This window comes from Narcine bancroftii, chromosome 5 (genome assembly GCF_036971445.1).
Source record: "Narcine bancroftii isolate sNarBan1 chromosome 5, sNarBan1.hap1, whole genome shotgun sequence".
In the NCBI taxonomy this organism is placed as follows: domain Eukaryota; kingdom Metazoa; phylum Chordata; class Chondrichthyes; order Torpediniformes; family Narcinidae; genus Narcine; species Narcine bancroftii.
In genome coordinates this window covers 102,198,459-102,215,651 of record NC_091473.1, presented here as the reverse complement: position 1 = coordinate 102,215,651, position 17,193 = coordinate 102,198,459, and positions in this window count along the sequence as shown.

The window sequence follows — 17,193 nt, the reverse complement described above, 5'->3', positions numbered from 1 at the left end:
CTGTTTAGACAGTTAACAAAGCCACCTGGTATAAATTCAAATGCTAAATGTGAACTAGAGATAACAGAATTAATAAAAAAATTCAAATTATACTTTCTGTCTAAAATTAATAGTGAACACGATTTATCCACATTGTTGACTCATTGCCACATCCTATAGTTAGTGTTCTGGTTTTATAGATTTCTTACCCATTTAAACTTCAGACATATGGTGTAAACTAAATTTTGAAAACTCTAAACTGTGACATTATTTCAGTTAAACCTGTCTAATACTTCAACGTTAACATTTTGTTGGACCTTAGATTTATGCTTACGCTAATAACTTCAGCATGTAATGTTAAAAACATCAGCCCTTAATACACAGTGATTGACTTTTGCTCCAGGTTCTGCTGTTAAAATCTTTCTTGTTGTTCAATCTTCATTCATGCTCAACAGTCATTTGTCTAACTGAGAATAAGTGCCAAAATATTTATAGGAAAACACAACGTTCCCCTGAACAACTTTTAGCGTATTACTCAAATGGAAGCAACTCTCTAAATTGCATGAATGTACCAAAAATGTCAATATTACATCAACTTGGGTCTTGACATCTCAATGCCTCTGGATTACTGTTGATTTCAGTATGCATTGTATTTAAAGGTAAAATGACAAAGTTTTTTACTTTCTGGTTGCCTGGTCCTATCAAATGATATTCCTACATTTGTTACATGGTTTAGTCTTATTGTAATTTATCTGGCTTAATTCATTTATGTGGCATAGTCAATTAATTTCAATTAGTTTACTATTATAGTTTTTCTTTGTAGTACCTGTTTTGGCTGCAGCCAGTCAGAATTTTGGAGCATATGCACATTGTACAATGTGTATGATCATAAACACTTCATTATTATAAATTCACCTCTCACGGATTCAACACAAAATGGCTTGGAAAAGTTTAATTGCTCAGTTAAAAACACTCTACTGGAGAAACTCAACAGGTCAAGATGAATCAGCAGGAGTCTTTCACTGAGGCCACCTGACCCACTGAGTTCCTCCAGCAGAGTGTGTTTAGCGTTGGATTCCAACATCTGCAATCTTCTGTGTGCCTCCAGTTTGAATCTTTTAGTACTTTGATTTCATGGATTAATTTTATTTTTTTATTGTCAATGCCTTGTCAAAATTACAAATCATTTAAAAATAATTCTCAAAACAAGATTAGATTTGGAGAAAGGCATACAAACTTATGAAAGTGACATGAATGACCTAGTCACTCTAGCTCATCCATAGTTGTCCTGTACATCAAACCCTATCTGGAGATGTCTAATTCCCTATGAGAGATTACACCACAGAAAAGAACCTTGAAGTGGAATATTATCTTTCTCCTTGAGAATGTCAAAATTAATGCAAGATATTACACTATTCCCATTGACCAACCTGGAAAAAGAGATGCTTATAACAAGCAGAAATAAATTGATTCTCTTCTGAAGTAAATCTCGATTCATTTTAATTCAGATCTGCTGTGACGTGGAAAAGAAGCAGGTAATATCCAGCCTGTTTCTCCTTCTTTAGAACATGAACACAATTCTTATTTTCATAACCTGAACAGTTTGACTAATTTGTTTAGTGTATTATGACAGAATATAGATATGTTTTTGAGAGAAAAATTGCAGCAGGTTTTTAGTGTGGGTCACATACAAACACTTTAAAACAGATCCTATTTAAAATACTGGAGCTCTGCTCATGCTAGACATGTCGGTGCCAACAACTTTTGCAAAAGCTTTGGAGAGTGCTCAAGAGACTTCACTAATCAATTGTTGATGACAAAAAGGCAACAGGTAAAATAACTTGTCAGAGCTGCAGATTCTTGCTGTTCTAAGAGGGTCATTGGTTTTGCAAACAGAGAAAGTCAAACAGGCTTTTTCTCTGTGAGAGAGAGGAGAGAGAGATCAGTTCTACAGTTTTACAGTCAGCAGCAGCAGCTGGGACTGGAACAGGACAAGCTGGGAAGCTTGTGGAAAACCCCATTTGGAAGACAGGTTGTGAGTTCTTAGTTCAGCCTGGTCAAAGCCATTGTGGTTCATACAAGAGGAGAGGAGTGGCTGTCTAATGTTTCACTTGAAATAAGAGAAACAAAAAGAAAATCTGTGGTGACATGAAAGAAAGAGGTTATCATCTGGAGAACCCTGAGGGGTCAAGTTTCTCACCAAGACATTGAAGTGGCTGATTAAAAAAGGAATCAGTTGTGGGTGCCCAGTGTACAACAAATCTCTCTGAAAACCGACAAGAACCTTCCTGAGTGGTAACCATTTACCTTTCAGGCACCAAAGCCTGGTGAACTTTATAAATGTTAAATTCTGTGCACAGTTTAAGAATTGCCTGCAACCAGTGAACTTGGAGGAATGAGAAGTGAGATTGGACTGTGAATCAAAGAACTTTTATGAACTTGCACATATATTACATATACATCATTCCTGTTATGAGTTGATCAGAACTGAACATAATATTCCAAATGTGGTCTAACCAGAGTTTTATGGAGCAGCAAAATTACTTCATGACTCTTGAACTCAATCCCTGACTAACGAAGCCCAGCATATCACAAACCTTTTTTTTCAAAATTTTATTTATAGTTTTACAGGCTCGTACTTTACTGATATTTATAGGGGATCAATCCTCCTCTTTTACAGATTGTTCTTTATTGAGTCCTCTCTTTTTTCCCTATCCTTCACCCTCCCTCCCTCCCACTCCAACATCAACAAAGACAAATATATCAATTACTAAGAATGACAAAACAAATATGTGGAAAAAGGGTTGGTGGGGGGGTGGGGGGGGAAACCAACAGCCAGGCCTCCAAATTATCTCTTCTTCATTCTCAGCATTTCAGGACTTGAGTGAGCCACATTGTCCACTATTTCCTTTTGAGAAAGGCCTTGGGAAGGTTAATCACACTTGCGCTTCAATGTGTTGCAAGTATGGCTGCCACACCTTAATGAATGTGTTGTATCTCCCTCTTAAATTATAAGGGAACACAGCTCCGCATCTCCATGTTCCATCGTGCTGTGTTTCGCTGAGATTCAGATATCCAGGTAACCATTATGCATTTCTAACTCACCACCAAAGCAACCTTTACAAATTGAATTTGGTGTTTGGACAATCTTGGACTCACATCTATAATATCCCACAACAGGAACAGTGCCGGATCCTGTGGATATTCCACCCCTGTAATTTTTTTTTCCAAATTGTCCCCTAATTCTACCCAAAAGGGTCTCACTTTGGCACAAAGCCAGGTTGAGTGCACAAAGGTTCCTGTCTCTATGCTGCATCTAAAACATAATTCTGAGATTTCTGGTTTTATCTTATGTCATTTTTGCAGCATAAGATACAGCTGGTGCAAGAAATTGTACTGCACCAGCCTACATCTGGCATTAATGACTGCCCTCATGCTGTCCCGACAGAAGTCAGACCTGCAACGTTCATGAATTGTTGTTCCTAAATCTGACTCCCATCTTTGCCTCAATTTATGAAGACCCGGTTGCAGGCCCTCATTTTGGAACAGGAGATACATAGCAGAGATGAATTTACGTGTTTCGAATTAGAGCCTCCATGTCACTACACAACAGCAGGACCATAGATGAGCCTAATTTATTCCTCGAAAAGGATCTTAATTGAAGATAACAGAAGGTCTTATTTGATAAATTAGGTTTTTTTAATTGCTCGAATGACATGAGCTGCCCCTTCTCTAACAGCCCTTTTCTGATTCTTTTCTGGCACCAGCTGTCCAGGATCTTGTTACCCATGGTCATAATTTATTCTGGGTTAGGGGTGTTTTGGGAGTCAACCCTACTTATTTTTAATAGCTTTTTTCAAAAAAAAATACATAGCAACAATTTAAATATACAATATATTAAACTTATTATCACAAACACAGCAAACTAAAACAAAAGTCCCTCCCTCCCTTCCTCCCCCCTTCCATACATACAGATCCATTCACTGTCAGAGCTTACATATATTTTGAGTATATAGAGTACAGTTGGGGAAAATATGTTTTTGTATATATATAATAGTTACTTTTATACCTTTTTTTTTCCTTTTTATTGCAGTATCTGGATCCCAATGTGGTCCAGGTATGACTACCAGATCTTCACAAAAATATTATATTTATTCTTTATGTGATTTTTTTTCCCATAGGTGTACAGCTGTTCATTTCCGCAGTTCATCGTGCTATAAGTTTTGTTAGTGGCATTATTTCACTCTTAACATAATGATTTTATATCCCAAGATTTTACCATAGTCCTCTAGTACAGTCTGTGACCTGCTCAATGACCCTACCGGTTCTGTCAAATATATCAACACATTGGCTGCAAATACATTAATTTTGTATTCTTCCTGGCCCAGTCTAAATCTGTTGATGCCTGGATCCTGGCAAATTGCATTCAATAACCAATACAAATAGAGCTGGAGATAGTGGACAACCCTGTCTACTAGACCTGGGCAGTGGGAAGGCTGGAGATATTTGCCCGTCAGTGACAATTTTGGCCCTGGATTTAATATCTTGACCCAAATTATGAAAGATTGTCTCAACCCACATTTTACAGCATTTTCACCAAGAAATCCCACTCCAGTCTATCAAAAGCTTTTTCCATATCCAGTGCCAGAGCTATACTTGGGTCCGCCCTTGACTGTGCCAAGAGTATTATATTAACTAGCCTACTTATGTTGTCTGCCAATTGCCTTTTCGGCATGAATCCCACCTGATCTGGATTTATTACCTTTGGTAATTATCATGCCAGTCTGATTGCTATTTTATAATCCATGTTCAAAAATGAGATTGGTCTATATGAAGTCAGCTTTAGTGGATCTTTATCCTTTTTATGAATCACTGTGATAATTGCCATTGAAAAAGACTCTAGGAGAGTATGACTCCCAGCTGCCCATTCCACCACATCCATGAACAGTGGTATCAATAGGTCCTTGTAAAACTCTGGATGGAAACCATCCTCCCCCGGAGACAAGTTAGTTTGCAGTGAGCTCAATACTTTTACTATTTCTTCCGAAGAGAAGGGAGTATCTGATCCTTCCTGCTCCTCAGGCTCTAAATTTGACAATTCCAAATTTGACAGGAATTCCTTCATTTTATCAAAATCACCCATTGATTCAGATTTATACAATTGCATATAAAACTGCCTAAATACTTAATTTATTTCTTTTGGTTTGTAAGAAATTCTGTCTGCCTTTTTTTTTATTGTACTGTCCTTGCAGTTTCCTCTGCCATCAACTACCAGGACAATACCTTATGTGTACTTTCCCCCATCTCGTACTACTTTTGTTTAGATTGTGGCAGTGTGAGAAGTGTAAGAAGCACAGCGACCACATTGAGGGTTGTTATTGAGTGTTTTATTTTAATCTGGCACATGCCCCTTTAAGGGCAGGGTTGGTTCAGTCACCACGTTTGTGATGATGTCACCATACTGCCTGGGGCATGCGCCACGCAGAAGGTTTGACTGAGGAAGAAACGCCCGACGGCGCCATCTTCACAGGGCTGCTCTGCCATGTGGTGTTACAAGCAGGGCCAGTTCACCCTGGGTGAGTGCGCCACCACACAACCCACCCCCCCCAGAACTGGCTACATGTCCCGCCACTTGGGCAGGCGGCCCCTCCGCTTGGGCCTAGCCATCTGCACCAGCTGTGATAAGTCCAGGTGGGCCACCTTCAGGCGGCCCACCATAAATAGTTCCTCCCTCCCCTCAACGACCAGGGTGAAGTTTCCGCCGGACTGATGCAAGACCTTTTACGGCCCCTCGGACAGGCACTGCAGCGGTACCCCCTGCGGTCCCCTCTGCACAAAAATGAATTGGGCAGAGTTGAGCTCTTTAGGGGGGTGGACTGGCTGGGTGCCATGGTGGGATGGAGATGAGGGGGAGAGGTCCACCAGCAAGTTTGCATCTGTGGTCGTAGTGTCAGGTTCAGGGCCAAAGAACTCACCAGGCAGCAAAAGCAGTGCGTTATATACCATCTCCGCCGATGAGGCTTATAGGTCCTCCTTGGGTGCTGTCCTGATCCTGAGGAGGACCCAGGGTAGTTTGTCTGTCCAGTCGGGGCCGGTGAGTCTAGCCATGAGAGATGCCTTCAGGTGCCTGTGGAACCTTTCCACCAGCCCGTTGGACTGCGGGTGGTATGCTGTGGTGTGGTGGAGTTTGACCCCCAGGAATTTCGCCATCTGCATCCACAGGCGGACATGAACTGTGTCACTGGTGATGCGTGCCAGGGCTCCGAATCGGGTGATCCACTGGCTGACCAGAGCCCTGGTGCACGTCTCTGCAGAGGCCTCTTTGATTGGGATAGCCTTGGGCTATCTTGTGGTGTGGTCCACCACTGTAAGAAGGTACTGCGCCTCCCTGGATACCAGCAAGGGTCCAACAACATTGATGTGGATGTGCTGGAACCTGCGAGCCGCCGATTTGAGGTGTTGGATGGGGGCCTGCATGAGTCAATGGACTTTGGAGGTCTGGCACCAGGTGGAGTTCCTGGCCAGCTCCGCCACATCTTTCTTTAGTCCGTGCCATATGAACCACTCTGCGACCATACGCACGGTTATCTTCACCATCAGGTGAGCGAGGTCATGGATCATGCTGAAGATTCTCGCTCTCCAATGCGGTGGGATTACCGGATGAGGCGTACCTGACGGAACATCGCAGAGCAGCTTGTCTGGGCTGTTGGGCACTTAGATGTCTTTGAGTTCGAGGCCCAAGATGGCGATCTGCAGGGTTTGTGTCTCTGCATTGTTTCTCTGGGCCTTAGCTAGTTGAACTTAGTCCAGGCCAGGGGCTAGTGTGTTGATGGCTGGGCGTGTGAGTGCGACCGCCATCACATTGTCCTTGCCGGTCCTGTGCCGAATGTCGGTAGTGAACTCTAACACGTACAAGAGGTGGCGCTGTTGTCTGGCGGACCAAGGGTCATTGGCCATCGCCAGTGCCTAGATGAGGGGGCTTGTGATCTGTGAAAACTGTGAATGGCCTACCCTCCAGAAAGTAGCGGAAATGGCAGATGGCCAGGTACAGTGCCAAGAGTGCCCGGTTGAAGGCGCTGTATTTGAGTTCCAGCTGGCACAGCTGTTTGTTGAAAAAGGCCAGCGGGCACCATTGTCCTTTGAGCCACTGTTCCAGGACTCTCCCCCCCCCCACTTCTGTAGCTGAGGCATCCACGGAGAGTGCCATGTGCGCTTCCAGTTGTGGATGTACCAGCAGCGTTGCACTGGCCAGAGTCTCATTTGTTGCCAGGAATGCATTGTCAGCCTCTTCCGGGCTTTCTTTGGTGGCCATGAGCATGAACAATGGGTGCATGGTGTGAGTGCCCCAGAGATGAACCGATGGTAAAAGTTCACCATCTCATGAATTCCTGCAGGTCTTTCAGGATGGAGGGTTTGGGGAAGTGTTGGATGGCCACCACCTTCTCCGGCACCGGGGAAGCCCCAGCTGCCAAAATTGTGTGCCCCAAGAACTGAAGGGACTCTCTGCCAAACTGGCATTTGTCCATGTTGATTGTGAGGCCAAAATCCGCCATCCGGGCAAAAAGGGTGCAGAGGTGGGCTTTGTGCTCTTCGCAGTTGGTGTCGGACAATCAGTATATCATCCAAGTAGATGAACACAAAGTCTAAATCCTTTCCCACCATGTCCATGAGGCACTGGAATGTTTGAGCCACGTTCTTTAGACAGAAGGACATGCAGAGGAACTTGAAGAGGCCAAAGTGGGTGATGATGGCCATCTTACGCAGGTCATCTGGATGCACCGGGATCTGATGGTATCCTTGCATGAAGTCCACTTTGGAGAAAACCTGTGCGCCGTGCAGGTTGGCGGAGAGGTCCTGTATGTGGGGCACCGGGTACCTGCCAGGAATGGTTGCATCGTTCAACTGATGGTAATCCCCGCAGGGTCTCCAGCCCCCAGATGATTTCGGGACCATGTGGAGTGGTGATGCCTAGGTGCTATCCGAGTGCCAAACTATTCCCAGCTCCTGAAGCCTGGAGAACTCCTCTTTTGCCTGCTGGAGTTTTTCGGGTGGCAGACATCTGGGCCTAGCATGCAGCAGGGGGCCTTGTGTGGAGATGTGGTGGAAGACCCCATGCTGGGGAAGGGCAGTGTTGAAGCATGGCTCCAAATTGGCGGAGAACTCGTGGAGGATGTTGGAGAACTCGTTCCTAGTGGTAGCTACGGCGGTGATTTCATGCAAGCAGGCATCTGCTGTGTCCAACTGTAAGGAGTGGAATGTGTGGCTATTGAGCATCCTCTTGCCTTTCATGTCGACCAGGAGACTGAGCACTCAGGAAGTCAGCCCACCAAGGCCAGGATGAACCTCCAGTGGAATTTCTCCCTCCCGATCTGGATCTGTGTCCTGCAGGTGTCATAGGTCCTGATAATGGAGCCATTGGCTGCCCGCAGGGTTGGACCACGAGATTGGGTGTGAGTTTCTAAGGCCGTGGGGGGAGGACGCTCAACTCAGCCCGTGTCCACCAGGAAGCGGTAGCCGGTGGTTCTGTCTATAACATGAAGGAGGTTATTCATGTGGCCAGCCATCGCAGCCATCAACGGCGGCTGGCCTGGTCATTTCCCTGAAACCCGCATGGTTGCCAGCACTTACGGGCTTGCGCTCCCCAGCGCTTACGGTAGAAACACCAGGTCGACTGGCTCTCCCCTGGCTTGATCTTGGGGTTGGCTTGCGGGCAGCTGGGTACCGGTCATGTTACCTGGTTGAGGGATCCCTCTTCGTTCACCAGAGGGAATCCGCGTGGGCCGCTGCTTTTTGCGGGTCTGAGAAGCCCTCATCCATAAGGTGCAGTCGGATGTCCTCTTACATATGCTCCAGGAATATCTGGTGAAAGCGAAAACATGGCTTGTGGTTTTCCGCCAGGGCCAGCATCTCATCCATCAGCGTCAAGGGACTACGGTCCCCAAGCCCATCCATGTGTAGCAGCCAGGAAGCCCGTTATTGGGGAGTGAGCCTGAAAGTTCCCAGCAGCAGGCCCTTGAGAATGGTGTACTTGCCCACAGCCAGGGGGGGTGATGGATGAGGTCATCCACCCTCGCTGCTGTGTCTTGGTCCAGCATGCTCACAACGTGATAAAACATCGTGGCACCTGCGGAGATGTTGCAAAGCTGGAATTGCGCTTCCGCTTGCCCGAACCATGTTATCGGGTGGTGGGTCCAAAATGGGGAAGCTTGATGGAGACAGCATTAACCTCTGCAAAATCAATGTTACTTGAGTCCAGAAAAACATCTGGGCTCGTCGGGGTCACCACTGTGGCGGTGTGAGCAGCACAGCCACCACGTTGAGGGTCATTAATAACTGTTTTATTTGAATCTGGCACGTGCCTCTTTAAGGACAGCGTTAGTTCGGTCACCACATGCTTGATGACATCACCACGTTGCCTGGGGCATGCGCCACGCAGTAGGTTTGACTGAGGAAGAAACCCCCAACAGTGCCATCTTCCCAGGGCTGCCCCGCCACGTGGCGTTACAAGCGGGGCTGGTTCACCTTGAGCGAGTGCGCTGCCACAAGATCTTAATATCGCTATTTCCATCCTATATGTTTGCATTGTGTTGTACTTGAGCTTTTTTTTAAATTAACATTCTATATTTTTCCTTGGAGCCTGATTTTTGGTAGTTCTTTTCATACTGAGTTATTCATTGATCTCCCTCAAATATTCTTTTTTAATGCTTTGAGTGTATCCAATTATTTGTCCTCTCAGATAGGCTTTTAACGCATCACATATTGGCAGTAGAGGTACAGTTTGTCTCACAAAATATTTCTACATTATTTGAGCTCTCATATAACTACAAAATTCTGTTTTTTTTTAAAGAGCAACAGGTTAAGGTGCTACCTGTATCCCATAGCTTGTTTATCTGTCATGACCATAGTTAGGGTCAAAGGCAAATGATCTGATAATAGCCTTGCTGTGTACTCAATTTCTACAATTCTGCCCTCCAACTGAGATGAGGCTAGAAACAATTCAATTCTGGTGTAAGAGTCATGTTGTTTCGAGGAGAAGTAATCCCTCTCCCTCAGCTGCCATTGCCTCCAAGCATCCACCAGATTTAACTCATTCATGAGGGCTGGAGTTGTTTTTTCTACTCTTGACATTTCTTAGCTGATTTATACATTACCAGATCCAGGCAAAAATTAAAATCCACTCCAATTAAGACATTTTCCGTGCCCTTCTGCTAATGGCAGAAAGACATTTTGTATAAATTTTTCATCATCAAAATCAATGTTCCGAATATATTTTATGAATCTTCGTGATGGGTCTATGACTGTATCTTCCACCTTTACTGGAATCTTTGTCCCTAATTAAATGGCTACTAGACTTGGAGTTAAAAGAGGATGCTATCACATGTCCCACCCAATCCCTTTATAATTTTTGGTGTTCCTTACTCATAATATGGGTCTCCAGTAAAATGACCACATCCACCTGCAATTTTTACGTGTGCCAAGACTCTCTTCCTCTTCACTGTCCATTTAAGCCATTGACATTAAAGTTTAAAAATTTAACTTTCACCCATTGCCCATTGCTCTTTCCCCAGATTCCTTCCCTTTTCCTCTCTCTTGAGACATTTACCGTTCACCCAGTTCGTGATGCTCATCCTTTTGGTTCTGCCGGCCAAGCTCAATATAAAATCTGGGTAATTAAAACAAAAAGTAAAAAACAAACAAGTAAAATATAACCTTAGCATCTTTTTTCCCCAAAACCTATTCTTCCCTTCCTCCTTAGCAACAACATTTGGCACCACTTCCCTTCTCACCCTGGAGCGAGCTTATTGCACCCGTTTTCTCACCTCACTGCCTTCTCGGTCGCTCTGGAGCTCACAACAAACATTTTTTCTCTTTAAAATTTAACATTTTTTGATAACAAATTGTAGTACTTGTTTTTATTCCATTTACATTATTTACACCAATTTTTTACAAGGCCTTTTGCCTATAATCCCCTCTTTTACCATTTTTCTTTAGAGGTTTTTTGGAGCGGCAGCCAGGGTGTTTACATATTTTATGACCTCTTTGGCCTCCGTAAAAAAAAACCTTCAATTTCTGGATAAAAATACTTTCAGGGTCGCTTGGTACAATATAGTAGATCCAATTCCTTTATTTCATAAGACTTTTTTTTAATTGAGTCTCCTTGCGTTTTTTGTTATATCTGGATACAAGAGGATTTTACCCCCTTCATATTCTGCAGGGCCACCCCTCTCTCTTGCCCCCAAAGCAGCCGCTTATAGGATTTTTTCTTGGTCCTGGTATTTCGTGAGTCTAATCAGGTCAGAGCGAGGTCTCTGTCCCTGACCTAGCTTTGGGAGGGAGATCGATGAGCCTTTTTTATCTGAAGTGCCCCCCATTCCCACCACTATTCTTTCTTTTCCCTATATCTCCAGGATCCATTCCATGAAGAATGCTATTGGATCCATCTCTTCTACCTCCTCTTTTACCCGTATAATTTTTATATTACAGGTATTTCTTTTCCTTAGATTTTCAAGTGTGCCTAATTTTTACCATATTTTTTTCATTCTCCATTACCCAGGCATCCCTATCACTTTCCATATTGTCTTCCACCCTTTCTTCTACTAGAGTCACCCTCACTGATAATTCTCCCAAATCTTTCCTGACTTCTCCCAATTTCATTGACAAGTCTTTTAAAACTTTCTTTATTCTACTTTCTGAAGCTTCCACTACAGTCTCGATCATTTCTTTAATGTTCTTCATAAAAGGCTCCAATCCCTCTCTGTCCTTTATTTCTTCTCCTCTTTCTCTGTGGTGTTAGGCCTTCCCCTTCCTGTGCTGCTGCCTCCTGAAGCCCCCATGCTGGGTCGGAGCTGTCCTCACTGCCACTGCAATGCTGCCACTGTGAATGGGAATCTCCCCATTCTATCAATAAGGTTCACTTTTATGGTGCTACCTAGAGCTTTTCTATGTTCCCTCTGGGTTTTTTTGGCATTGGGTAGCTATCGCTTGTGCCTCCCTTCGCCCTTCCATTGCTCCTGGTGCTGACGCTGTTTTCGGCCTTTTTTTCTCTCCGCATGCAGGGTTCACCTTGCATCATTTTCTTTGCAGCAGTGCCTGCACTCTTCTCCAGGCCTGTCAGCACACTTAACCTGGCACCTTTGGGATATCGGGCAGGCATCCTTGGTGGCCCGTCTGCCTGCGTTGGTTTGGGACTCCATCCTTCTCTTCTCCGCTCCCGAGTACCTTGGGTTGGTTCCACCATTTTCACAGTGTTGAGGCAAGTGCTCTTGATTATCATGGGGTAATGGAGTTGGGATTTCTTATTATCCTTCTTCCCCATTACTTTAATGTTCATTATATTCTTCTTAAGCTTTTTTTTAACTTTTAAAATCTGATTTGTCCATTTTTTTCTCAGATTCACCCCCCCCCCCCGCCCCCCATCAGAAGCCTTCTTAACTACCCTATCAACCTGCATGGCAATCTTGAGAGATCTATGGATTTGCACCCAAAGTCCCTCTGTTTTTCCATTCTGTTAAGAATCTTGCCATAAACCATGTACTCTGCCATCAAGTTTGACCTTCCAAAATGTATCACTTCACACTTATCTGGATTGAACTCCATTTGCCACTTTTCTACCCAAATCTGCATCCTGAATATATCCTGTGACAATCTACATGATCAACAACACCTCTAACCTTCATGTCATCTGCAAAATTCTTGACTTATCCCTTTACATCCTCAACCAAGTAATTTATTTTAAAAATTCACAAAGAACAGATTCCTGAGGGACTCCACCAGCCACTGACCTCCAGACAGAATGTGTTCCATCTATTTCTGCACTTTGCTCTCTGCAGGCAAGCCGATTCTGGACCCCATGCCTCATGATTTTTTTGAATGAGTCTACCATGGGGGACATTGTCAAATGCCTCACTAAAATCCATATACACCACAGCTACTGCCCGATCTTCATTAATGTCTTTTGTTACTTCCTCCAAAAATTCAATTAGGCCTGTGAGGCACAACCTACCCCTCACAAATCCCTGAGAAGACTATATTTTTTCTAATTGCTTATAAACCCTGTCACTAAGAAACTGATGTAAGAGTCATTGGTGTACAATTCCCAGGATTCTCCCTGTTTTTTTTAAACAAGGGGACCACATTTGCCATTCTCCAATATAGCCATCTGGAATTCTCCTATGGCTAGGGAGGTCACAAAGATCATTGCCAATGTCCCAGCAATCTCTTCCCTCACTTCCTCTAGTAACTGGTAGTATATCTTGTCTGGTCCAAGGAACTTATCAATCCAAATGTTTTTATGAAGTTTCGGCACTTCCTCTTTCTTAACCTCAATGTGCTCCAATACATAGGTTTGTTCCATACTGACCTCACATTGATCATTTTCCTTTTCTCTGGTGAACATTGAAGTAATGTATTCATTTAGGACGCCTTCTTTATCCTTAAGTGCCCCTACTTTAACTCTCATCATCCTTCTGTTCCTCACGTATGGATAGAACATATTAAGATTTTCCTTAATCGTACTTGCTAAGGCATTCTTGGGCCCCCTTCTAGCTTTCCTAAGTCCTTTCTTAAGCTCCTTCCTTATAATTCTCCTTCCTGAACTTTGCTTCCTAAACCTTCCTTCTTCCTATTAACTAGCTGTCTCCTCTCTTTTATCAACCATGGTTCCCTTATTCTCCCATCTTTTCCCTGTCTCAGTGGGACAAAACTATCCAAAACTGCACACAAATGGTCGGCAAACATTGATCACATTATTTTTGTGCTTTTCCCCAAGAATATCTTAAATTTAAATTTTAAATTTAGACATACAGCACAGTAACAGGCCCTTTCAGCCCACGAACCTGTGCCACCCAATTACGCCCTTTGACCTATAAACCCCTGGTACATTTTTTTAAACGTGGGAGGAAACCCACAAAGACATGGGGAGAACATTATTCTTACAGACAGTGTGGTATTTGACCCCTCCCTCCCCCCCCATCCCAACTGTCCCAATTGCTGGCTCTGTAACAACTTTGTGCTAACCGCTATGTTAACCATGCCACCAATCTACTCCTATCCTTGTCCATAGCTATGCAAAAGGTTAGGGAGTTGTGGTCATTGTCACCAAAATGCTCCCTCACTGAGAGGTTTGTCACTTGACCAGGTTCATTACCCAGTACTAGATCCAGTATGCCCTCTCCTCTAGTCAGCTTGTACTCACAACATGACATCTAGCTGCTCACCCTCCCACTCAAGAATGCTGTGGACTCAATCTGAGACGTCCCTGACCCTGACGTCAACGTATTATTCAGGAGCCTTAATCTTGTTGACTGATCCTTGTATCTGTACCCCTAACTACTGAATTCACAATCACTCAGCTTTTCTCTTCTCCCCCTTTCCTTCTGAGCTGAAGGACCATACTGTGTGAAAGACCTGACCAGTACGATGTCCCTGGAAGATCGAACCCCCACCCACCAACCGTATCCAAATCTATATACTTATTGTTGAGGGGAATGGCCACAGGTGTGCTCTGCATTGTCTCCCAATTCCCTTTCCCTCTCCTAACTCTTACTGCAGAATGATGGTCATAATTAACAATTAGATTTAAGACAATATGTAGCTATGAGCTGCCAAAACCTTTCACCTAAATAAGGCAATATGTTAGAGTGTAAAAAAGTTGTTTGTTAAATCGTTGAAAGTATTAACCATTGACTTTCAGTTAAACATTAACTCTGAACATTATATGAATATTTACATTTACATATTTCCCATTTTAAAATAATAACCCTGAGTATGTATCTGCCTAATGGCTACATGTTAGAAATTTTAGAAATGTCTGAGAAATTCTAATTTTATATAATAATCCTGGGGATTGTAGATTATTTTAATGGGCAGTACTAGTGGCCAGTGATTCTGGTGATGTCAGGCAATGGAAGACAGATTGTGAGGTTGGAGATTCATGTAAGCTTCTCTTTGTGGCCAAAAAATCATTCTCTCTTAGCTATCACACACCACTCATCCCATCCCCAGAATACTGCAGTTCCTGGATCCAGAATGATTTCTCCTGTTTTGAACAACTCCAATCCAAAATTCAAATCTCATTGACCATTTCATCCTCCTCTAACTCCAACCCTGGTCATATATTTTGCTCCCTAGGTCCTCTTCATTCCTGACCTGACAGTTCCAATTCCACTCACAACAATGCCCATATGAGCAATATCATGGAAGATGCACTAATAGGAATAATAAATTAGTCATATTTGGTTCAGTTCCAATCATTGATCTCCAGGGACAGAACATCCACGGGCCAAAGTCTTTCCAGAAGTTCTATAAAACTTTGGCAAAATTATAAACATGTCATTTCACTCAGGGTTTTTTAATAGTTTTCTCTACAAACTTGCAATAAACAACTGGTAAACCTCAATGGGCATTCACCCCTTCAACCATTTTCATAGAAAATAGTAAATTAAAATATCTTCCAGACTGGGGCAACAATAATGTAGATGTTACAATTTTACAAGAAATCTGCTAAGAATCCAGCCCAATCAAGACAACATATAAATTAGTTTAGACTTCCAGCTTGGATTTTGCATAGAACATAGAATATTACAACACAGTACAGGTCTTTCGGCCCCCGATGTTGTGCTGACCTATCTATTTGGACCAAAAATAGTACTCAACCTTTCCTCCCTGTAAGCCTTTATTTTTTTTCATCCATGTGCCTGTCTCTTAAATGCTCCTAATATAATGGCTTCCAACACAAGGCATTCCAGGTACCCACAACTCTCTGTATAAAAAAAACTTACCCCTGATGTCTCCCCTAAATTTTCCTCCTTTCACTTTGTACAGATGTCCCCTGGTGTTTGCTATTCCTGCTCTGGGAACAAAAGCACTAGCTGTCCACCTTATCTATGCCCCTCAGAATCTTATAGACCTCTATTAAGTCTCCTTTCTTCCATCTTTGTTTCAAGAAGAAAAGTCCCAGCTCTGCTAACATCCTGGTAAATCTCCTCTGCACCCTCTCCATATCTTCCACATTCATCTTCTAATGAGTTGGCCATAGCTGATCACAATATTGCAAGTGAGGTCTCACCAGAGATTTGGAGAGTTGTACCATGACCTCTCAACTCTTGAACTATTAATGAAGCCCAACATCCCATAGGCCTTCTTAACTATCCTATCAATCTGCATGGCAACCTTGAGAGATGTATGGATTGCGTCGCAAGGTCCCTCTGTTTCTCCACACTGTTAAGTATCCAATAATTAACTCTGTACCCAGCCTTCTGGTTTGACCTTCCAAACTCCATCACTTCACACTTTATCCAGATTGAACTTCATCTGCCACTTTTTTGCCCACTCTGCATCCTGGGACAATCTACAACAGCTTTTAGCACTATCCACAACTCCTCCAACCTTCATATCATCTGCAAACTTACTGACCCATCCTTCAGCTTCTCCATGTAGGTCATTAATAAAAATCATAAGGAGCAGGGGTCCCAGAACAGATATCAATTAATCACTAATCTCCAGGGAGAATACTTTCCCTCTGCTACTCTCAGCTTTCTACATGTAAGCCAATTTTTAATCCACATAACCAATGAGGTAATTGGACCCCATGCGCCATGATTTTCTGAATGAGCTTCTCATGGGGGACCTTGTCAAATGCCTTTATGAATTCAATATAGACCACATAATTGGCCCTGCTTTCATCAATTTCTTTTGTTACTTCTCAAAAATGCAATTAGGTTTGTGAAGCATGAACTTCCCTTCACAAACCTATGCTGACTATCCTTGAGTAGACTTACCAGTCTATAATTCCCAGAATTCTTCCTATTAACTTTTTTAAACAAGGGGAACCCATTTTCCATTCTCCAATCCTCCAACACCTTCCCTGTGGCCAAGGAGGTCTCAAAGATTATAGCCAATGGCCCATATATCTCTTCCCTTCCTTCCCACTGCAACCAGGGGTAGATCACGTCTGGCCCCGGTGACTTATCGATCTTAATGTTTTAAGAAGATTCTATTAAGATAATTTCCTCTTCTTTAAACTCAACTTTTCTTTAAACACAAGCCTTTTCTATCCCAACCTCACCCTGATCAATGTCCTTTTCTCTTTTGAATACCTTTTGCATGGTATTCATTTAGGACCTCCCCAACCTCCTTCGATTCCAGTCACATGTTACCTTCTTTATCCTTTATCAGCCCCACCTTCATTCTTGTCATCCTTCTGTTTTTTATATG